This window comes from Nyctereutes procyonoides, unplaced genomic scaffold (genome assembly GCF_905146905.1).
Source record: "Nyctereutes procyonoides isolate TBG_1078 unplaced genomic scaffold, NYPRO_anot_genome, whole genome shotgun sequence".
NCBI classification, from domain to species: domain Eukaryota; kingdom Metazoa; phylum Chordata; class Mammalia; order Carnivora; family Canidae; genus Nyctereutes; species Nyctereutes procyonoides.
In genome coordinates this window covers 56,588,935-56,613,563 of record NW_026575047.1, presented here as the reverse complement: position 1 = coordinate 56,613,563, position 24,629 = coordinate 56,588,935, and the positions used below count along the sequence as shown (strand labels likewise).

General features: G+C 36.6%; 1 pseudogene; it reads right to left on the bottom strand.

Annotated features, from left to right (window-relative positions):
• Positions 1 to 993: 993 nt before the first annotated feature.
• Positions 994 to 1,782, bottom strand: LOC129510220 (eukaryotic translation initiation factor 4E type 2-like; annotated as a pseudogene).
• Between the last annotated feature and the right edge of the window lie 22,847 nt (positions 1,783 to 24,629).

Here is a 24,629-nt window from a genome sequence, read left to right as displayed (position 1 = left end):
CTTATAATACATTATTAGCCTCCTTAAGCAGGCTCCCTCCCCTCCACTGTATCTTCAGATATATCACCCCAGATTCAAGTCTTTGCACCTCCTACCTTCCAAAAAGTTGTTGCTTTTCTACTTGTAGAACTTCAGTATTTCTTTTCTTGGATTTCTGATTGATTTCATAGGTGTTCAGAATGATGTTATAACTATTGAGCTGTATTCAAGGGACTAGACAAACTTGGGTTCCCTACTCCTCCACTATCATAACTACTCCTCCTTAGGTGTACAATATTGTGATTCAACTTCCATACATCACTCTGTGCTCCTCACAAGTGCACTCCTTAATCCCTGTTACCTATTTCATCACCCACCCACCCATTCATCTTCCCCTCTGAAAACCATCAGTTTCTTGTCTATAATTAAGAGTCTGTTTCTTGATTAACCCTATTATTTTTCTCTTTGTTTGATTTGTTTCTTAATTCCAAATGAATGATGGAATGTGGTATTTGTCTTTCTCTGGCTTATTTTGCTTAGCATAATACTCTCTAGCTCCACTTATGTCATTGCAAATGGCAGGATTTCATTCTTCTTTTTTTATTCTTCTTTTTTATATATTCCATTGTGTATATATACCACATCCATTCCTTAACTGATGGACTCTTGGGCTGTTTCCATATCTTGGCAATTATAAATACTGCTGCAATAAACATAGAGGTGCATGTATCACTTTGAATTAGTGTTTTTGTATTCTTTGGGTAAATACCCAGTAGTGTGATTGCTGGATCATAAGCTAGTTCAGTTTTTAACTTTTTTTTTTAGTTTAGCATCATTTATTAAGTGGTCTCAGCTGTTGTTGTAGCTGCTGTGTATCAGCCTGTTCTTAAAACATAACATGCTCTTGTCCAGGACAGAAGGATCTTCCAGGTAGCACACCAACAGAACAAGGGACTCTGATGATACCAGCTTCAGTGATGGTGCCATCCAGAGAGGGAAAAGGTCATGGCATATTCACCGCAGCTTCCAGAGTTTTTGAAAAAGGAGGCTTTGGGGGCCCTGTCTGCCTGGCATTTTGATGCTGTCGGTGTGGGTCTTGTACTCCATAATGATGTTGGTAGGTACGTTAAGTACTCACTGAAGTGTATCCTGAATGTGAGCTGTGGTTGCTTGGTCACTGGCAGTCTTATTCCATATTGAAATAATGTCCTCCTGAAACTGGACAGAGACCACAGTCTCATAGATCTCCTCCCCAACCATGGACTGTTCCCCCAACATGGCCAGGATAAGATTCTCCCAGCAATGGGATGCCAAGCTCTTCTGCAGTCAAATAATCCACTTGCCACCATTTTTATTTGCATCATCCTCCCACATGGGCTTAATTCCTTCTTTGAAGAGATGGAAGCCGCTGTGGCCTGTCAGGTCCCCGGGACGTACCATATGGCTATAAAACCTCCAGAACTGCTCCACAGAGGCAAAAGTGCTGATTTGTTTGATATCCTGTTCATAGCTCTGTGAGCTGGTGGGATGGCCGGGGGTTCTTCTGGAGTACCAGAAAGTATGTTGTACTGCTGCTGCTGTACTGCTGCATGCTCTGCTGTATGCTCTGCTGATGTTGTACTGCTGCTGATGTACTGCCGATGCTCTGCTGGCCCAGGACAACAGCTTTCCTCTTACTGCTGCCCTGACTTTTGTCTTGTTCTGTTTTTTTTTTTTTTCACCTTCTTTCTGTGTGCTGTTTTCTTCATTCTGATCATGGTCCCCACTGTCATCATCTTTCAATGCATTGAACTTGTTGTTCATCCTCTCACCTCTGCCATCGCCCAGTTTTTAACTTTTTTTAAATAATATTTTTCTTTTTTAAAAAGTATTTTCTTTTTTTAAAAGATTTTATTCATTCATCACACACACACACACACACACACACAGAGAGAGAGAGAGAGAGAGAGAGAGAGAGAGAATGGCAGAGACACAAGCAGAGGGAGAAGCAGGCTCCATGCAGGGAGCCCGATGTGGGAGTTGATCCCGGGTCTCCAGGATCACGCCCTGGGCTGAAGGCGGCACTAAACCACTGGGCCACTGGGGCTGCCCAGTTTTTAACTTTTTGAGGAAAATCCATACTGTTTCCTAGAGGCTGCACCAGTTCACATTCCACCAACAGTGCAGGCGTGTTTCTTTTTGTCTGCATCCATACCAACACCTACTTTTCTTGTGCTGCTAATTTTAACCTTTCCAATAGGCATGAGAGGATGTCTCATATTAGTTTTGTTTTACATTTCCTCAATGAAAAGTGATAATGAACATCTTTTCGTGTTTCTGTTAGCCATCTGGATGTCTTTTTAGAGAAATGTTTATTTATATCTTTTGCCAATTTTTAAACTGGATTATTTGTTTTTAGGGTGTTGTGTTTGATAAGTTCTTTATATATTTTGGAATCTAACTCTACCTGATACATCATTTGCAAATGTCTTCTCTCATTCCATAGGTTGCCTTTTAGTTGTTGATTCTTTCCCTGGGCAGAGGCACTTAATTTTGATGAAGTCACAATGGTTTATTTTTGTTTTTGTTTCCCTGGCCTCAGGAGACATATCTAGAAAAAGTTGCTGTGGCCAATGTCAGAGAAATTACTGCCTGTGTTCTCTGCTAGGATTTTTATGGTTTTAAGTCAGTTGAAGTTTTTTTTTTTTTTTTTTTTTTTGTACTCACACCCAGTGTGGAGCCCAATGCAGGCTTGAACTCACAACCCTTAGATCAAGACCGGAACTGAGCCCAATAGTTAGACGCTTAACCAACTGAGCCACATCCTAACCTCTCTGTAGGCTTGTTTTATAAGCTAACATGTGACATATTCTGGATAATATTCCATATTCACTTAAGAAAGAATGTGTATTCTGCTGGGTTTTTTTATGGAATATTCTGAATGTATCAAATCCATCTGGTTCAGTGTCATTCAAAGCCATTCATTTTCGGTTTAGATGATCTGTCCATTGACGTAAATGGGGTTACATCATTTGTAATACAATCTACTGTTATTATATTACTATTGATTATTTCTTTTGTGTTTGTTATTGACTGTTTTATGTATTTGGGTGCACCAATGTTGAGTGCATAGATATTTACAATTGTTACATCTTCTTGTTGGGTTGTCTTCTTTATTATTATATAGTGCCTCTTCTTACAGACTTTTTTTTTAAAGTGTATTTTGTCTGATGTAAGTTTGCCACTCTGTCTTTCTTTTGACATCCATTTGTATGTTAAATGCTTTCCCATCCCCTCATTTTCAATCTGCAGGTGTCTTGAGGAGTAAAATGAGTATCTTGTAGGCAGCGTATAGAAAGGTCTTTTTTTAAAATCCACTCTGTAACCCTATATCTTTTGATTATAACATTTAGTCCATTTACATTCAAAGTAACTATTGATATACACATGTATTAATTTCATTTTATTACTTGTTTTGTTGTTGTTTTTGAAGATTACTTCTGATCCTTTCTTGTCTTTATTTTGTAGTTCGATGATTTTCTTTAGTGATATATTTGGATGCTTTTCTCTTTATTCTTTGTATTTTTATTAGTGGTTTTTAATATATGGTTATCACTAGATTTGTATATATCCTCTTTCACATAAGACATCTATATTAAGTTGATGAAGTTTGAACCCATTGTTTACACCTCTCCTCCCTACATTTTAGGTGTATGTCATTGTATTTTACATCTTTACATTTTGTGAGGTCCTTGACTGATTTTTATAGAAATATTCATTTTTGCTTTTGTATTTACTACCTTTATACTATCACTTTTAGTCTCTCTTTTCCACTGAAAGTGCTTCCTTTAGTATTTCTTGGTGCATCAGATCGATGCTTCTATGCTATATGTCCATGAGTTGTTTGCTTGCCTACTCTCCAAGAGCATCCCAAAGCCCTCCAGCCTCTAACCAAGCCACACCTGAAGACCTTTAGTACTACAGGCTTTAACCTCCTGTGGTTTCAAGAACTCATGAAATTCAGCCCCTCTCACTGTCCAAGCCAATTGTTATGGGGATTCATTTTCACTGAGAGCTCCCCTGTACGTTAGTCTGTCTGTCATCCTTCTCTGAGACCATGGATCCCTCCCCACCACAATGGCCATGATCTATTTCTTTCCCCAACTGTGTCTATGCACTTCCTACCTTCTTTGATGTGGTCTCTTCTCTGCCTTTGTTGTGGAGTTTGTTCTGCCAGTCTTCAGATCAATTTCTGGGGTATTTAGGATTATTTTATAGTTACCTAGTGGTATTATCAGGACCAGACAAGCCTTGGATACTCCTTCTCTGCTGCCATCTTCCAATCCCTGCCCAAATAGGGTTATTCTTGAGGCTTAAAGTATAATAAAATTTTTCCTACTAAATTTTGGATATTTTGATACTCATAGTCTTTTTTTCTGATATGTTCTTTTTGAAATGGGAATGTGTATTCTATACCTGTCCCATCTTTGTATTATGAAAGTAGATAACATGTTTGGTTTTATAGATTCACGGCTGGAGGAGAATTTTGCTCACCCATACTTGACTTAGATGATGATGTAGATAAGATTTAGGACTTAGAGTTCATGCTAAAATGAATTAATGAAGCTGTTTGAGATGGAGTCAAAGTATTTATATGTTAGAAGAATATGAATTTTAAGTTTCCATAGGGAAGAATGTTGCAGATTTAATTGTGTATGAATATATTTAAGTCTAGCCCCTAGTATCTCAGAATGTGATTGCATTTAGGGATAAGGCCTTTAAAGATGTAATTAGGTTAAGTGAGATCATCTGAATAGATCTTAATCCTTTTTGACCAGTATTCTTATAAGATGGAATTTGGGCACACCAGAGATCTGCACACACAGGAAAAAGGCATTTTGAGGACATGGAAAGTAATGGCTATCTAAAAACCAAAGAAAGTGGTTTCAGGATAAAACAAACCTGCTGCTGATACCTTGATCTCAGGGGTCTATCTTCCAGAATTGTGAGGAAAATTAATTATGCTCCTTGAGCCACTCATTCTATGGTATTTTGTTATGTAGACCTAGAAAATCAATACAAGAGGCCAGGAGGATGATAACTCCTACTTAGTACAGATCACCAGGACCAGAAAAAGCAATACAGATCTTGTTCTCAATGAATTACAATTTGGGGTTTTGGCTTGTCTTGTGATTGCCTGAAAGTCTGGTTCATTGACTTGCTTTTGTTTCACTCAACTTAGAGCAGTCCTACGGCTGGAGAAGCTCCCAGCTGGTTTGGTTGGAAACATTTAAATCATAGGTAGCACTACAGCAACCTGGAAGCAAAGCATAACATTTGGGGCAAGCAATAGACTACATATTGTGTAAAGGAAGAGGTTGGAAAAAGATATACATGGACAAATAAGCTCCTCCAAATATTGAGGAATTGAAAAGTTCATGCATATACCTAGGGTTATTCTTAGAAAATATCTGAGAAGACACTAATCTTTCACTTCTCACTGAGCTTCAGATGCTATAGAAGTAGGAGTGAAGCCTAAAGAAGAGTAGTATATCACCTGCCTGAGTATTGAAGGAAAGTCCAAATAGAGTCAATGAGCAAAGACTGGGGGAGTTTCTTTCTTTCTTTTTTTTTTAAAGCTTCTCTTTCTTTTCTTTCTTTCTTTCTTTCTTTCTTTCTTTCTTTCTTTCTTTCTTTCTTTTCTTTCTTTCTTTCTTTCTTCCTTTCTTTTCTTTCTTTCTTTTCTTTCTTTCTTTCTTTCTTTCTTTCTTTCTTTCTTTCTTTCTTTTCTTTCCGCTCATTTTCTTTTAAATTAAATTTACATCTTTTACTCCAAGAATTTGAGGAAATTTCCAAAACACCAACTTCCCATGAATTTAACAAAACATGAAAATCAGAGACCACACATGACAAAGAAAGCAGCAACAACAAATGCTAAGTTGGGTGGAGCATATGACTTCTAGAATGGCCACATTACAATTCTAGAAATCTCATTTTCAAGAAATAATTACATGGGGGCATTCACAGGAAATAATTATGGAAAATATCCTTGAAGAAGCTCAGCCGTTGAACTTAGTAGAAAAATATTTTTAATCAATGTCTAAATATGCTCAAAGAGCCAATGGAAACTATAAACAAATAACTAAAGAAAAACAGCAGAAGATGTTTCTCTAAATACAGAATATCAATGAAGAGATGGATATTATAAAAAAGGAACTAAATCAAAATTCTAGAACTGAAAAATACAATAAATAAAATTGAAAATTCACTAGAGGAATCCAAACAGATTTGAGCAGAAGAGATTATCCAGTCTGAGAAGCACAGAAGTAAAAGAGTAAAGAAAGTTAAAAGAGCCTAAGAGACTCATATACATCATAGCCAAGAGAGATTCATCCCAGGACTGCATAGGCAGATCAACTATAAAAATCAATCATGGAGGGAGGGGCAAGATGGCGGAAGAGTAGGGTCCCCAAGTCACCTGTCCCCACCAAATTACCTAGATAACCTTCAAATCATCCTGAAAATCTACGAATTCGGCCTGAGATTTAAAGAGAGACCAGCTGGAACGCTACAGTGAGAAGAGTTCGCGCTTCTATCAAGGTAGGAAGACGGGAAAAAGAAATAAAGAAACAAAAGGCCTCCGAGGGGGAGGGGCCCCGCGAGGAGCCGGGCTAAGGCCGGGGCGAGTGTCCCCAGGACAGGAGAGCCCCGTCCCGGAGAAGCAGGAGCTTCACCAACCTTCCCGGGCGGAAAGGGGCCCGCAGGGAGTTGGAGCAGGAACCAGGAGGGCGGGGATGCCCTCGGGCTCCCTGGGACACTAACAGACACCTGCGCCCCGGGAGAGTGCGCCGAGCTTCCTAAGGGCTGCAGCGCGCACGGAGGGACCCGGAGCAGCTCGGAGGGGCTCGGGCGGCGGCTCCGCGGAGGGGGCTGCGGGGCGGGAGCGCGAATCCCACAGCGCAGGCTCTGGAGCACAGGGCGCCGGGACACAGCCCAGGATCCGGCTTCCCCCGGGACAGGCAGGGGCCGGGAGGGCCCAGGACAGCAAGGACGCTCCTGCCCCGAGCTGAGCAGATCAGCGGCCCCACCCCGGAGCCTCCAGACCCTGCACGGAGAGCTCAGTAGTTACTGCGGGGGCTGAATCCAGGCTTCCAGAGTTGCCATAGCAACTGCAGCTGTTCCTCCTGGGACCTCACGGGGTAAACAACCCCCACTGAGCCCTGCAGCAGGCAGGGGCAGAGCAGCTCCCCCAAGTGCTAACACCTGAAAATCAGCACAGTAGGCCCCTCCCCCAGAAGAGGACCAGTTCCAGGGGAAGTCAAGGGACTTAAAGTCTACAGATTCAGAAGATACTCCCCCGTGTTTTTTTCTTTTTTTTTTCTTTTTGATTTCTGATTGCTACCCCCACCCCCCCTTTTTTTCACCTTTCTTTCTTTTTCTTTCTCTTTTTCTTCTTTTTTTTCCTTTTTTCTTTTTCTTTTGTCTTTTTCTCTTTTCTTTCCTTCTCTCTCTTTCTCTCCTTTTCCCAATACAACTTGTTTTTGACCACTCTACACTGAGCAAATGACTAGAAGGAAAACCTCACCTCAAAAGAAAGAATCAGAACCAGTCCTCTCTCCCACAGAGTTACAAAATCTGATTACAATTCAATGTCAGAAAGCCAATTCAGAAGCACTATTATACAGCTACTGGTGGCTCTAGAAAAAAGCATTAAGGACTCACGAGACTTCATGACTGCAGAATTTAGATCCAATCAGGCAGAAATTAAAAATCAATTGAATGAGATGCAATCCAAACTAGAAGTCCTAACGACGAGGGTTAACGAGGTGGAAGAACGAGTGAGTGACATAGAAGACAAGTTAATGGCAAAGATGGAAACTGAGGAAAAAAGAGACAGACAATTAAAAGACCATGAAGACAGATTAAGGGAAATGACAGCCTAAGGAAGAAAAACCTACGTTTAATTGGGATTCCCGAGGGCGCCGAAAAGGGACAGAGGGCCAGAATATGTATTTGAACAAATCCTAGCTGAAAACTTTCCCAATCTGGGAAGGGAAACAGGCATTCAGATCCAGGAAATAGAGAGATCCCCCCCTAACATCAATAAAAACCGTTCAACACCTTGACATTTAAGAGTGAAGCTTGCAAATTCCAAAGATAAAGAGAAGATCCTTAAAGCAGCAAGAGACAAGAAGTCCCTGACTTTCATGGGGAGGAATATTAGGGTAACAGCAGATCTCTCCACAGAGACCTGGCAGGCCAGAAAGGGCTGGCAGGATATATTCAGGGTCCTAAATGAGAAGAACATGCAACCAAGAATACTTTATCCAGCAAGGCTCTCATTCAAAATGGAAGGAGAGATAAAGAGCTTCCAAGACAGGCAGGAACTGAAAGAATATGTGACCTCCAAACCAGCTCTGCAAGAAATTTTAAGGGGACTCTTAAAATTCCCCTTTAAGAAGAAGCTCAGTGGAACAATCCACAATAACAAGGACTAAATAGATATCATGATGACACTAAACTCATATCTGTCAATAGTAACTCTGAACGTGAACGGGCTCAATGACCCCATCAAAAGGCGCAGGGTTTCAGACTGGATAAAAAAGCAGACCCATCTATTTGCTGTCTACAAGAGACTCATTTTAGACAGAAGGACACCTACAACCTGAAAATAAAAGGTTGGAGAACCATTTACCATTCAAATGGTTCTCAAAAGAAAGCAGGGGTAGCCATCCTTATATCAGATAAACTAAAATTTACCCCGAAGACTGTAGTGAGAGATGAAGAGGGACACTATATCATACTTAAAGGATCTATCCAACAAGAGGACTTAACAATCCTCAATATATATGCCCCAAATGTGGGAGCTGCCAAAACTTAAACGAATTATTAACCAAAGTGAAGAAATATTTAGATAATAATACACTTATACTTGGTGACTTAAATCTAGCTCTTTCTACCCTCGATAGGTCTTCTAAGCACAACATCTCCAAAGAAACAAGAGCTTTAAATGATACACTGGACCAGACAGATTTCACAGATATCTACAGAACTTTACATCCAAACTCAACTGAATACACATTCTTCTCAAGTGCACATGGAGCTTTCTCCAGAATAGACCACATACTGGGTCACAAATTGGGTCTGAACCGATACCAAAAGATTCGGATCATCCCCTGCATATTCTCAGACCATAACGCCTTGAAATTAGAACTCAATCACAAGAAGAAGTTTGGAAGGACATCAAACACGTGGAGGTTAAGGACCATCCTGCTAAAAGATAAAAGGGTCAACCAGGAAATTAAGGAAGAATTAAAAAGATTCATGGAAACTAATGAGAATGAAGATACAACTGTTCAAAATCTTTGGGATGCAGCAAAAGCAGTCCTGAGGAGGAAATACATCACAATACAAGCATCCATTCAAAAACTGGAAAGAACTCAAATACAAAAGCTAACCTTACACATAAAGGAGCTAGAGAAAAAGCAGCAAATGGACCCGACGCCCAGCAGAAGAAGAGTTAATAAAATTCGAGCAGAACTCAACGAAATTGAGACCAGAAGAACTGTGGAACAGATCAATAGAACCAGGAGTTGGTTCTTTGAAAGAATTAATAAGATAGATAAACCATTAGCCAACCTTATTAAAAAGAAGAGAGAGAAGACGCAAATTAATAAAATCATGAATGAGAAAGGAGAGATCACTACCAACACCAAGGAAATACAAACGATTTTAAAAACATATTATGAACAGCTCTACGCCAATAAATTAGGCAATCTAGAAGAAATGGACGCATTCCTGGAAAGCCACAACTACCAAAACTGGAGCAGGAAGAAATAGAAAACCTGAACAGGCCAATAACCAGGGAGGAAATTGAAGAAGTCATCAAAAACCTCCCAAGACACAAGAGTCCAGGGCCAGATGGCTTCCCAGGGGAATTCTATCAAACGTTTAAAGAAGAAATCATACCTATTCTACTAAAGCTGTTTGGAAAGATAGAAAGAGATGGAGTACTTCCAAATTCATTCTATGAGGCCAGCATCACCTTAATTCCAAAACCAGACAAAGACCCCACCAAAAAGGAGAATTACAGACCAATATCCCTAATGAACATGGATGCAAAAATTCTCAACAAGATACTAGCCAATAGGATCCAACAACACATTAAGAAAATTATTCACCATGACCAAGTAGGATTTATCCCCGGGACACAAGGCTGGTTCAACACTCGTAAAACAATCAATGTGATTCATCATATCAGCAAGAGAAAAACCAAGAACCATATGATCCTCTCATTAGATGCAGAGAAAGCATTTGACAAAATACAGCATCCATTCCTGATCAAAACTCTTCAGAGTGTAGGGATAGAGGGAACTTTCCTTGACATCTTAAAAGCCATCTACGAAAAGCCCACAGCAAATATCATTCTCAATGGGGAAGCACTGGGAGCCTTTCCCCTAAGATCAGGAACAAGACAGGGATGTCCACTCTCACCACTGCTATTCAACATAGTATTGGAAGTCCTAGCCTCAGCAATCAGACAACAAAAAGACATTAAAGGCATTCAAATTGGCAAAGAAGAAGTCAAACTCTCCCTCTTTGCCGATGACATGATACTCTACATAGAAAACCCAAAGCCTCCACCCCAAGATTGCTAGAACTCATACAGCAATTTGGTAGCGTGGCAGGATACAAAATCAATGCCCAGAAATCAATGGCATTCCTATACACTAACAATGAGACTGAAGAAAGAGAAATTAAGGAGTCAATCCCATTTACAATTGCACCCAAAAGCATAAGATACCTAGGAATAAACCTAACCAAAGAGATAAAGAACTATAGGCCTAAATACTAAAGAACACTTCAGAAAGAAATTGAGGAAGACACAAAGAGATGGAAAAATATTCCATGCTCATGGATTGGCAGAATTAATATTGTGAAAATGTCAATGTTACCCAGGGCAATTTACACATTTAATGCAATCCCTATCAAAATACCATGGACTTTCTTCAGAGACTTAGAACAAATTATTTTAAGATTTGTGTGGAATCAGAAAAGACCCCGAATAGCCAGGGGAATTTTAAAAAAGAAAACCATATCTGGGGGCATCACAATGCCAGATTTCAGGTTGTACTACAAAGCTGTGGTCATCAAGACAGTGTGGTACTGGCACAAAAACAGACACATAGATCAATGGAACAGAATAGAGAACCCAGAAGTGGACCCTGAACTATATGGTCAACTAATATTCGATAAAGGAGGAAAGACTATCCACCGGAAGAAAGACAGTCTCTTCAATAAATGGTGCTGGGAAAATTGGACATCCACATGCAGAAGAATGAAACTAGACCACTCTCTTGCACCATACACAAAGATAAACTCAAAATGGATGAAAGATCTAAATGTGAGACAAGATTCCATCAAAATCCTAGAGGAGAACACAGGCAACACCCTTTTTGAACTCGGCCACAGTAACTTCTTGCAAGATACATCCACGAAAGCAAAAGAAACAAAAGCAAAAATGAACTATTGGGACTTCATCAAGATAAGAAGCTTTTGCACAGCAAAGGATACAGTCAACAAAACTCAAAGACAACCTACAGAATGGGAGAAGATATTTGCAAATAACATATCAGATAAAGGGCTAGTTTCCAAAATCTATAAAGAACTTATTAAACTCAACAGCAAAGAAACAAACAATCCAATCATGAAATGGGCAAAAGACATGAAGAGAAATCTCACAGAGGAAGACATAGACATGGCCAACATGCACATGAGAAAATGCTCTGCATCACTTACCATCAGGGAAATACAAATCAAAACCACAATGAGATACCACCTCACACCAGTGAGAATGGGGAAAATTAACAAGGCAGGAAACAACAAATGTTGGAGAGGATGCGGAGAAAAGGGAACACTCTTACACTGTTGGTGGGAATGTGAACTGGTGCAGCCACTCTGGAAAACTGTGTGAGAGGTTCCTCAAAGAATTAAAAATAGACCTGCCCTACGACCCAGCAATTGCACTGTTAGGGATTTACCCCAAAGATTCAGATGCAAGGAAACGCCGGGACACCTGCACCCCGGTGTTTCTAGCAGCCATGTTCACAATAGCCAAACTGTGGAAGGAGCCTCGGTGTCCATCGAAGGATGAATGGATAAAGAAGATGTGGTTTATGTATACAATGGAATATTACTCAGCCATTAGAAATGACAAATACCCACCATTTGCTTCAACGTGGATGGAACTGGAGGGTATTATGCTGAGTGAAGTAAGTCAATCGGAGAAGGACAAACAGTGTATGTTCTCATTCATTTGGGGAATATGAATAATAGTGAAAGGGAATATAAGGGAAGGGAGAAGAAATGTGTGGGAAATATCAGAAAGGGAGACAGAACATAAAGACTCCTAACTCTGGGAAATGAACTAGGGGTGGTGGAAGGGGAGGATGGCGGGGGGTGGGGGTGAATGGGTGTCGGGCACTGAGGGGGACACTTGACGGAATGAGCACTGGGTGTTATTCTGTATGTTGGTAAATTGAACACCAATAAATATAATTTATAAAAAAAATAAAAATCAATCATGTAATATACTACATTAATAGAATAAAGAAAAAATATAATAATCTCAATTTATGCAGAAAATAGTGTCACAATATCCAACCCCTTGCTGATAAAAACACTTTAAAAACTAGGATTTGAATATAATTTACTTAAAATATTAAAGAACATTTATAAAACTCCAGAGCCAACATTATACTCAACTGTGAAATGCTGAAAGTTATTCGCTGAAGATTAGAAACAAGACAAAGATGTCTACTTTTACCCTTTCTGTATTGCACTGGAAGCTCTATCTACAGCAGTTAGAAAAAAAGTAAACATCCAAATAGGAAAGCGAGAAGTGAAATTATCTCTATTTGCAGATGGCATGAACTTATATATAGAAAACCCTAAAGAAAAAGCATGTAGAGATAAATGAATTTAGCAAGGTTGAAGATAGCTAGATCAATGCACATTAATCACTTACATTTATATGTCTGCAATAAACAATTCAAAAGTGAAATTAATGGAACAATTCTATTTAAATATTATCAAACAGAACAAAATACCTAAGAGTAAACTTAACCTGGGAAGTACAGTACTTGTAAATTGAATATTAATAAATATTGCTGAAAGTAAGACCTGAGTGAAGGTAAAGCTGTTCAATGTTTATGCATTGGAAGACTTAATATTGTTTAAATGGCAATACTACCCAAATTGATATACAGATTCAATGTAATCACTATTAAAATCCCAATTACCATTTTTGCATAAATGAAAAGGCCAATCTTAGAATTCATATGGAATCACAAAAGATCCCAAATAAATGAAACAATCTAGTAAATGAAAAACAAAGTTGAAAGATGCACACTTCCCAATTTTAAAACTTATTTATAAAGCTACAGTAATTAAATAATGTAGAGCTTGCCTAAAATAGACATATTATCAATAGAATGGAATTTATTTTTTTATTTTTATTTTTATTTTTTGTATAGTTTTTTATTGGAGTTCGATTTGCCAACATGTAGTATAACACACAGTGCTCATCTTGTCAGGTGCCCCCCTCAATGCCCATCACCCAGTCACCCCATCCCCCATCCCACCTCCCTATCCACTATCCCTTGTTCATTTCCCAGAGTTAGGAGTCTCTCATGTTCTGTCACCCTCTCTGATATTTCTCACTCATTTTCTCTCCTTTCCCCTTTAATCCCTTTCACTATTTTTTATACTCCCCATATGAATGAAACCATATAATGTTTGTCCTTCTCTGATTCACTTACTTCACTCAGCATAATACCCTTCAGTTCCATCCATGTTGAAACAACTGGATTTAGAGTCTGATATAACCCCATAGTCTATAGTCAATTGATTTTTTTTGACAAGTGTGCCAGACCATTTAATACAGGAAATAGTCTCTTCAAGAAATGATGCTGCACCAACTAGATATCCACGCATAAAAGAATGAAGTTGGACTCCAGTGTACACAGCACTTAGCTAAAAATGGATCATCAACTTAAATGTATGAGCTGAAAGTATAAAACTCTCAGAAGAAATCAGGAGAAATTCTTCTTGGTATTGAATTGGACAGAAGCACAAATAACAAAGAAAAATAAATTTGGCTATTAAAATAGAAATTTTTGTACACTAAGAGACATTATCACAAAAGTGAAAAGACATCCTATAAAACAGCAAAAAGTACTTGAAATTCATATATCTGATAAGGGTTCAGTGTCCAGAATATAAAAAGAACTTTTGATTCTATAACAAAAAGAAAAACAGCCTATTTTTTTTAAATGAGTGAAGAACTTGAATAGACGTTTCTCCAAATAAGATCTACAAATGACCAGCAAGCACATCAGAAGATGTTCAACATCATGAGTCATTAGGGACATGTGAATTGAAACCACAATGAGACACTATTTTATACCTGCTAGATGATGACCCCCCTCCCCATAAAAAGAGAGAAAGCATCAAGTGTTGGTAAAGATGTGAAGAAATTGAAATACTTGTCCATTGCTGGTGGGGATGTAGAATGATGCAACCACTGTGAAAAACAGAATTTTGTTCTTCAAAAAACTTAACATAGAATTCCCATAAGACTTAGGAATTCCACTAATTGCTATTTACCAAAAAATAAAATGAGAGTATTCAAACATAACTTGTAAACAATTGTTCTTAAGGCAGTATTAAAAAAAGGCCAATAAGTGGAAATAGTCTAAATGTCCATTAACTGATCAAAGGATAAACAAAATATCATATAGACATTCAATGGAAAATTGTTGAGTGATACAAAAAATACTAATGCATGTGACAACGTAATAAACCTTAAAAACATGCTAAGTAACTAAAGTATGACACAAAGATCACTTATTGTATGATTCAAATTACATAAAATATCCAAAATAGTTGAATCCATACAGAAAGGAAGGAGATTAAAGACTGTCAGAAGCTGGGAGAAGGACAAATTTGGATTAACTATTTAATGGCGGAAATACCCCCTTTTTGGAGGTGATGAAAATATTTAGGAACTAGGCTATGATATTACACAACATTGTGTATTACCAAATGTCAGTCAACTGTACATTGTTAGTTTTATGTTATGCAAATTTTACCTCAATATAAAAAAAGACAGAGATTGGCAAATGGGATTTACAAAACATGATTCAATAGTATGCTGTCTATAAGAAATTCACTTCAAATACAATGACACAGGTAGTTTAAAAGTAAAGAGATGGAAAAATATGCAAATATTTATTTTTAAAGGACTGGTTATATTGATATAAGATACAGTAGATTTGAGTAAAGAAAATTACAAGAGATAGACATTATATAATGATAAGAATCCATCAGGAAGGCATGATTATCTTACATGTGTATGCATCAAGCAGCAAAGCCTTACATAAATGAAACAAAACTGATAAAACTGAAAGAAGAGACAACAAATCCAAAATTATAGTTGAGGTCTTCAACATCTACTGTTGGTATTTAATATAACTACTAGACAAAAATGAGCAAAGATATAGGAGAACTCAACAGTTCTATAAACCAGCAAGTTCTGATAACATTTACAGAACACTCAACAACACTCAGTAGTCATTCTTGTCAAGTTTCTATCAAATATTCACCAACACAGACCATATCTAGGCCATATAAAAATATCAATGAATTAAATAATTTAAATCATACAGAGTAAATTCTTTGAATGAAATGGAACCAAACTGTAAGTCAATGACAAGAAGACAACAGGAAATCTAGAAAAGCTATGGAAACTAAACAACACAATTCTCAGGAATCCTTGGGTCAGAAAGGAAATACCAAAAGAAAAAAATACAACTGAATGAAAATACAAATTCAACATATCAAAAGATTTATGATGCAGTTAATGCAGAACTGAGATAGAAATTTATAGCATTAAATGTTTACATTAGAGGAGACTAAAGGTCACAAATCATCATCTTAGTTCCTACTTAAATAAATTAGAAGTAAGAGTAAAATAAACCTAATAAGAAAGGAGATAATAGAGATAATTAAATTAAGATGTAGTTTGCTCCTTCTGGAACCAGGAATAAGAGTTCTACTCTGGGAATGGGGGCTCCCATCTTCAAGACAGCTGTTAAGGTGGGAAAGGAGTGGAGAAGAGTAGATAAAAACATCAGAAAATTTTCTTAATTTTTCTTGATTCAGCATATGCTTTATTGCTGTAAAGATTTTACAGAATTCTGAGAACATTTTTTTCTGACTGTTTTTTCTAATTTTTTGTGTTTCTGTGAAGGGATAGACCCTTGGAGCTATCTACTCTGCCATTTTCTTCTCTTTTGAGGAATAATCTCATACAGAATTATAGGTTGATAGGCTTTTACTTTCAAAATTTAAACATTTCATATCACTCTGTTTCCTTTTTAAAAAATTTTAATTCCAGTGTAGTCAGCATACAGTTTCATATATGTACAATATAGTGATTCAACAATTCCATATATTAGTGCTTATCAAAATGGTATACTCTTAATTCTCTTCACTTAGTTCACTCATTCCTTTGTTTCTTAGATGCCACATATGCATGCCACTATTTTCTTGCTTGTATAGTTTCTAAAGTGAAATACAATGTATTTTTTTTCTTGCCCTGGTTTCTTTCAAGATTTTCTGTCTTTAGTTTGGCAGTTTGAATATGATATGCCTAGCTGTGGTTTTTTGTTTTTGTTTTTGTTGGATTATTTTTTCTTGTCTGTTTTTCTTTTTGTAATTTTATTCTCCTTCAAGATCTTTGAGCTTCCTGGTTTTTTGTTTTGGTGACTATCATTGATTTAGAAAAATTAATTACTTCAAATATTTCCTCTGTTCCTTTCTCTCCTTCTATTCCCATTACACATTACACATTTTTGCAATTGTCTCACACTTCTCGAAGATTGTTATTTTTTAAAATTATATTTTCTCATTGTAATTCAGTTTAGAAAATCTTTGGCATATCTTCAAACTCACAGATTCTTTCTTTACCATTGTTCAATTTACTGATGAACCCATCAAAGGCATTCTTCATTTTTGTGACAGTGTTTTTTATTTCTAGCATCACATTTTGAATCTTTTATAAAATTTGTATCTTTCCACTTATTTACATTGCTCATATATTCTTGAATGTTGCACACTTTTTATGTCAGAGCCCTTGTTATATTAATCATTGTTATTTTAAATTCCTGGTATGGCAATTTTTAATCTCTGTCATATCTGAGTATCATTTTGATGCTTGCTTTGTCTCTTCAAACTGTGTCTTTTCATGCTTTTATCATGTCTTGTAATTTTTTGGTGAAAAAAACAGAATATATTGGATAATAGGTTCTGAAATTAATAGGACTTAGTTTTTGCTGTAGTTGTTGGTGTTGGAAGCTTCAGTATCTTCTGGTGTCTTTGTCCTAGTTTTTCCTATTGTTTTTGATCTTCCTAGAAATTTACACTTAAAAAGAGACTGTGTCTTGTACATCTTTCAGTTATAATCCACCGTTAATATACTGGAGATATGGTGGTATGATATTGGGGAAGAGAAGTGTTCTATAATCTCATGATTAAATCCCCCTGGGTTATGACTTTCAGAAGAGTGACTTGGCCTGTTTTTTTCTTTCCTTATGTGAGAGAAGAGGCCAAAGGAGGCTTAATTCATTCAATTTCTGTCCCCCTAATTCAGACAATATTCATGCAAAGCCCAGACTGCTGCCGTGGGGAATGGGATGCTGAGGATATTTCAAAAATAGTTACTATTCCTGTAGGCATATGTTTAAATGATTCCTTTTCACCTCCGCATGACTGGATCATGAAGGTGAGAACCTGTTGGAGCCCCTGGAGATAAAGCTTACAAAAATGTGGGTATCTCCCAAAACTGGGCCTTTTAGCTTCCCATGTAGTCTACACTGCAGCAATTCATCAATTATCACTCAAGTGTATCTGCCAGTTGCCGGTTTCTGCAGTTTCTGCTCCTAGCAAGCTGTGATTCTCTGTATTTGCCAATCATTTCACCTTCCAGGTGGTGGTTATCCTAGTGACTTCAATTCTTTGGTTAGTCTAGGAAGAGTTATTGATTTTAGTTTGTTCACAATTTTTTCTCATGGATATAGTAGTGATGATTTCTAATTTCCTTACATGTCAGAGCATAAACCAAAAGTCTGTCATTTTCTTTCCTGTGATCTCATTCTCTTGTTTTGTTATCAGGATGGTATGGGCCTCATAGAATGAGCTGCGAGTTTTTCTTCCTTCCACATTTTTTTTGGAAGAGTATGTGAAGGCTTAGTGTTAATTATTTAAATGTTTGATAGAATTCAATCTTTTCAATTGTAAATGGTCTATTCTCATTTTTCTATTGCTTCAATGTTGGTGGTGTGTGTGCCTCTCAAAGAATTTGTCCATTTCTTATAATTTATCTATTTTTTTGACATTCACAGGTTCGCAATATTCCTTCATAATTCTTTTTATTTCTGTGAGGTGAGTAGTGCTGTTTCTACTTTCATTCCTTTAGTAGTATTCTACTACTAAACAGTAGTGCTGTTTCTACTTTTATTCTACTTTTTTTCCTTTATTCTAAAGTTCGACTTTAGAACTTGAATCTTTTCTTTCTTGTTTTCTCAGTCTAGCTAATGTCAATATCATTGGTATTTCCTAAGAGCCAACTTTAGTTCCATTAATGTTCTGTCTTGTTTTTCTTCTTCACTATTTATTTCTGTGCTAATTTTTATTATTTATTCCTTCTATGTTGGGTTAAACTTTCTCTTTTTTTATTTTTTATTTTTTATTTTTTTTTATTTATTTACGATAGTCATACAGAGAGAGAGAGAGAGGGGCAGAGACACAGGCAGAGGGAGAAGCAGGCTCCATGCACCGGGAGCCTGACGTGGGATTCGATCCCGGGTCTCCAGGATCGCGCCCTGGGCCAAAGGCAGGCGCCAAACCGCTGCGCCACCCAGGGATCCCAACTTTCTCTTTTTTTATAGTGGAAAGTTAAATCATTGATTTGGATCTTTCTTCTTTTTTAAGTATAAGCACACATTATTATAAATTTCCACTTAAGCCCTGCTTTAGCTACATCCACAAAATTTTAGTATGATGTTTCTTCAATTTCACTAATTTCAAGTTCTTTCTAATTTATCTTGTAGTTTGTTCTTTGACTTTTCAGGTCTTTAAGAGTGTATTGTTTTATTTCCACATCATTGTGAATTTCCCAAATTTACTTCCATTATTGATTTCTAATATAATATCTAAGTAGTCACAAAATATATGTTGAATGATTTCAGTTCTATTAAATATGTTGATGTGGGTTTTATGGCCCTACAATCTTTTTGGAGAATTTTCCATGGCATTTGGGAAGTATGTGTATTCTATTATTTTTGAGTGGTGTAAACTACAGATTTCTGTTAGGGGTTAAGTTTTTTTATTTCTTCATTGATCTTGCCTAGTTGATCTACTCTTTGTTCAGAGTTTATGGAGGCACAATTGACAAATAAAAATTTAACATATTTAGGGTTTACAACATAATGATTTCATATAAGTATGTACTGTAAAATGATTGCTACAATCAAGTTAATACATCACCTCATATAGTTACCTCATATAGTTACCTTATTTTTTCATATGCTGAATATACTTAGGATCTCTCTTTGCATATTTTGAATATATAATACAGTATTAAGTACAGTCATTATGTTTTACAATAGATTCCAAGAACTTAATCATCATATAACTGAATTTAATACTCTGTGACCAAAATCTGCCCTCTTCCCTCACCTCCTAGCACCTGACAACTACCTGACTTGATAACTAACTCTCTGATTCTATGAATTTGACTTTTTTAGATTCCACATGTAAGTGAAATTATATGGTATAGTTGACATTTGAACAATATGGGTTGGAACTGTGCAAGTCCACTTATGTGTGGACTTTTTGACAGTACTATAAATTAGATTTTCCTTATAATTTTTAAAAGTTTTTATTCTAATTCATTACTTAACATACAATGTTATATTAGTTTCAGGTATACAATATAGTAATTCAACACTTTCATACATCACCCTATGCTCATCACAAGTGCACTGTTTAACTCCCATCACTTATTTCACCCACCCCCTCCACCTACCTCCCTTCTGGTAAACACCAGATTATTCTCTGTAATTGAGAGTCTGTTTCTTGCTTTGACTCTCTCATTGTTTTCCCTTTGCTTATTTGTTTTGTTTCTTAAGTTCTGTATATGAGTGAAATCATATGGTATTTATCTTTCCCTGACTTATTTTGCTTAGAGAGTATTCTCTAGATCCATTTATGTCATTGAAAATGGCAAGATTTCATCCTTCTTTTTTATATATCCCATCATCCCTAAAGATATATATATATATATATATCCATAATATCTACAGCTATTGTAGATAATGCTGCTATAAACATTGGTGCATTTATCCCTTCAAATCAGTATTTTTGTATCATTTGGGTAAATACCTAGTATGGCAATTGCTAGATAATAGGTTAGTACTAATTTTAACTTTTTGAGGACCTCCATATTTCTCCAACAGTGCAAGAAGGTCCCATTTTCTCCACATCGTCACCAACACTTATTGTTTTCTGTGTTGTTGATTTTAGTCATTCTGACTAGAGTGAGGTGATATCTTGTAGTTTTGACTTGTATTTCCCTAATGTTGAGTAATGTTGAGCATCTTTTCATATGTCTGTTAGCCATCTAGATGTCTTCTTGGGAAAAATGTCTATTGATGGTTTCTGCCCATTTCTTAACTGTATTATTTTTTGGGGGGGGTGGTGTTGAGTTTGATAACTTCTTTATATATTTTGGGTACTAACCCTTTATCAGATATGCCATTTGTAAATATCTTCTATTATGTACATTGCCTGTCAGTTTTGTTGAGTGTTTCCTTCATGACGCAGAAGCTTTTTGTTTTGATGAAGTCCCAATAGTTCACTTTTGCTTTTGTTTCCTTTGACTCAGTAAAAAGTTGCTATGGCCAATGTCAAAGAGATTACTGCCTGTGCTCTCCTCTAGGATTTTGAAGGTTTCCTGTCCCACATTCAGGTCTTTACATCCAATTGGAATTTATTTTTGTGTATGGTGTAAGCAATTGGACCACTTTTGTTCTTTTGCATGTTTCCAGTTTTCTTAACACCATTTGTTGAAGAGACTGTCTTTTATGATTGAGTATTCTTTCTTGCTTTGTCAAAGATTAGTTGATCATACAGGTGTAAGTCCATTTCTGGGTTTTCTATTTTCTTCTACTGCTCTGTGTGTCTGTTTTTGTGCCAGACCATACTGTCCTGATGACTACAGCTTTGTAACATAGCTTGAAGTCAGAAATTGTCATGCCTCCAGCTTTGGTTTTCTTTTTCAAGATTTCTTTGGTTATTTGTTTTTTTTTTTGTTGTTGTTGTTGTTTCATTCAATTGTTAGAATTGCTTGTTCTACCTCTGTGAAAAACGGTGGTGGTGTTTTGAGTGAGACTGCATTAAAAGTGTAGATTGTTTTGGGTAGTATAGATTTTTTAACAATATTTGTTCTTCCAATCCATGAGCATGAAATGTCTTTTCATTTTTTTGTGTCATCTTCAATTCTTTCATCAGCATTTTATTGTTTTCAGAGTACAGATCTTTTATCCTGGGTAAATTTAATCCAATGTATCTTATGAGTTTTGGTGCAATTGTAAATAAGAGTGATTTCTTCATTTCTCTTTTTGCTGCTTTGTTCTTTATGTATAAAAATGCAATAGTTTTCTGCACCATGATTTTGAATCCTGTTACTTTACTGAATTCATTTATTAGCTCTAGTAGTTTTTGGTGGAATCTTTACCATTTTCTTTTTTTAAAGATTTTATATATTTATCCCTGAGAGACACACAGAGAGAGGCAGAGACATAGAGGGAGAAGCAGGCTCCTCGCAGGGATCCTGATGTGGGACTCAATCCCGGGACTCCAGGATCATGCCCTGAGCCAAAGGCAGATGCTCAAGCGCTGAGCCACCCAGGAGTCTCACTTTACCATTTTCTAATGAGAATATTATGTCATCTACAAAAAAGGTTTTGCTTTTTCCTTACTATTTTGATTGCCTTTTATTTGCTTTTGTTGTCTAATTGCTGTGGATAGGACTTCCAGTATTATGATTAATAAAAATGATGAGATTGGACATCCTTGTATTGTTCTTAATCTTAGCGGGGGCACTCTCAGTTTTCCCCCATCAATGATGATATCTGCTGAGGGTTTTTTGTATATGGTCTTTATTATGTTGAGGTATGTTTGCTGTAAACCTACTTTGTTGAGGGCTTTTTTTCATGAATGTATGTTATATTTTGTCAAATGCTTTTTCTGCATTATTAAGATGATCATATGGTTTTTATCCTTTCTCCTATAGAAGTGATGTATCCTGGTGATTGATTTGAAAATATTGAACTACCCTTGCATCCCAGGAATAACTTCTACTTGATCATGTTGAGTGATTTTTGATTTTTTTTAATTTTTTTTATTTATTTATGATAGTCACACACACACACACACACAGAGAGAGAGAGAGAGAGAGAGAGAGAGGCACAGAGACATAGGCAGAGGGAGAAGCAGGCTCCATGCACCGGGAGCCCGGTGTGGGATTCGATCCTGGGTCTCCAGGATCGCGCCCTGGGCCAAAGGCAGGCGCCAAACCGCTGCGCCACCCAGGGATCCCTGATTTTTTAAATGTATTTTTGGATACTATTTGCTAGCATTTTTTGTTGAGGAATTTTGTATCTATGTTCATCAGAGATATTGACTAGTTCTCTTTTGCTTTGATGTCTTTATATTTTTGGTATCACTTGCCTCATAGAATGAATTTGGAAGTTTTATTTCTTCTATTGTTTAAAGAGAGTTTGACTAACATAGGTATTAACTGTTCTTTAAATGTTTTGTAGATCATACAGGTAATATAAAAAATGGTGAAAGGGATTATAGGGGAAAGTAGAGAAAATGAGTAGGAAAAAATAGAGAAGGTGACAAAACATGAGAGACTGCTAACTCTGGGAAATGAACAAGGGGTAGTGGAAGGGGAGGTGAGCGAGTGAAGGGGAGGTGAGCGAGGGTGACTGGGTAATGGGCACTGAGGGGAACACTTGACAGGACGAGCACTGGGTGTTATACTATATGTTAGCAAATTTAAGTCCGATAAAAATATATTTTAAAAATGTAAAAAAATAAAAAAATAAATGTTTTATAGAATTTGCCTGTGAAGCTATCTTGTCCTTGACTTTTGTTTTGTTTGATTACTTATTCAATCTCCTTGCTGGTAACCAATATGTTCAAATTTTCTATATTTTCCTGCTTTAATTTTGGTAAGTTATATGTTTCTATGAATTTATCCATTTCTTCCAGGTGTCTATTTTTTTGGTATATTGTCTTTAATAATATTTGTTTATAATTGTAATTATGTGGTGTTGGTTTTTATATCTCCTCTTTCATTGATGATTTTGTTTATTTTAAGTTCTAGCTCTCTCTGTCTCTCATATGAGAGAGGCCAAATGAGAGAAGCTAGAGGTTATCAATTTTTTTCATATTTTCAAAGAACCAGACCCTAGTTTCATTGACCTGTTGTATTTTGTTTTTAGTTTCCAGACCATTTGTTTCTACCCTAGTCTATAATTTCTTTCCTTCCACTGGTTTTTAGTTTTGTTTATTGTTCTTTTTCTACCTTCCTTAGATGTAAATTTGGGCTATTTATTTGAAATTTTTGTTGCTTCCTGAGGTAAGGTGTAGTGGCTACAAACTTCCCTCTTAGAACTGCTTTTTCTGCACTCCTAAAGTTTTGGACTGTTATGTTGTTGTTTTAAAAAATATTTTATTTATTTATTTATTCATGAGAGACACAGAGAGAGGCAGAGACACAGGCAGAGGGAGAAGCAGGCTCCCTATGGGGAGCCCCATGTGGGACTCGACCCCAGGACTCTGGGATCACTCCCTGAGCCAAAGGTAGACACTCCATCACTGAGCCACTCAGGGGTCCCCGGACTATTATGTTTTAATTTTTACTTGTTTCCATGTATTTTTTTGTTTCTTCTTTGATTTCTTGATTTATCCATTCATTATTTATTAGTATGCTATTTAACCTATGTATGTTTATGGTCCTTCGAGATTTTTTTTTTCTGGTTGGCTTCTAGTTTCATAATATTTTGTTCAGAAAAGATACATGATATAATTTTGATTTCATATTTGACTAGGTTTGTTTTGTGGTCTAATTCGTGATCTATCCTGGAGACTGTTACATATGCACTTGAATTAGAATATGTATTCTGCTGTTTAGAATGGAATGCTCTGAAAATATCTACTAAATCCATCTGGCCCAGTGTGTCATTCAAAGCCATTGTCTCTTTACTTATTTTCTATTTAAATGACCTGTCCATTGATATAAAGAGACTGTTAAATTCCTGCTGATTATTTCCTTTGTGTTTGTTATAACTGTTTTATGTGTTTGGATGCTCCCATGTTGGGTGCATAAATACTTATAATTGGTATATCTTTTTGTCCAATTGTCCCCTTTATTATTATATAATAATTTCTTTGCCTTTTGTTACAGACTTTATTTTAAAGTCTATTTTGTCTGATATAAGTTTGCTACTCTGGCTTTCTTTGGACATCTTAAAAAT